The sequence below is a fragment of the Myotis davidii genome, unplaced genomic scaffold (genome assembly GCF_000327345.1).
Source record: "Myotis davidii unplaced genomic scaffold, ASM32734v1 scaffold147, whole genome shotgun sequence".
In the NCBI taxonomy this organism is placed as follows: Eukaryota; Metazoa; Chordata; class Mammalia; order Chiroptera; family Vespertilionidae; genus Myotis; species Myotis davidii.
Window position 1 is genome coordinate 9,251,812 of NW_006383010.1, and position 502 is coordinate 9,252,313.

The following is a 502-nucleotide window of genomic DNA, read 5'->3' on the forward strand; positions in this document are numbered from 1 at the left end:
CAAGTGGACATCCCCCAAGGGCTGCCGGGCTGCCAGAGGGATGTCTGATTGCCATCTTAGGCCCAATCTCTTGGGGAGCGGGCCTAAGCCAGCAGGTGGTCATCCCCTGAGGGGTCTCAGACTGCGAAAGGGCACAGGCCGGGCTGAGGCCCCCCCTCCCCACCGAGTGCACAAATTTTTGTGCACCAGGCCTCTAGTTCATTAATAAACAAAATTGTCCAGCATAAGGATGACTTCCAATATTAATAAGTTTAAGGCACTTAACCATCCTATCTAATAAAGAGGTAATATGCAAACTGACCATCACTCCAACACAAGATGGCCGCCCCCAAGTGGTCAAAGATGGCCACCACAAGATGGCTGGCGGGGATGGCAGTTGTGGGCAACCAGGCTAGCAGGGGAGGGTAGTTGGGAGGGACAAGGCCTGAGGGGAGGGCAGTTGCGGGTGACCAGGCCAGCAGAGGAGGGCAATTAGGGGTGACCGGGCCGTCAGGGGAGAAGT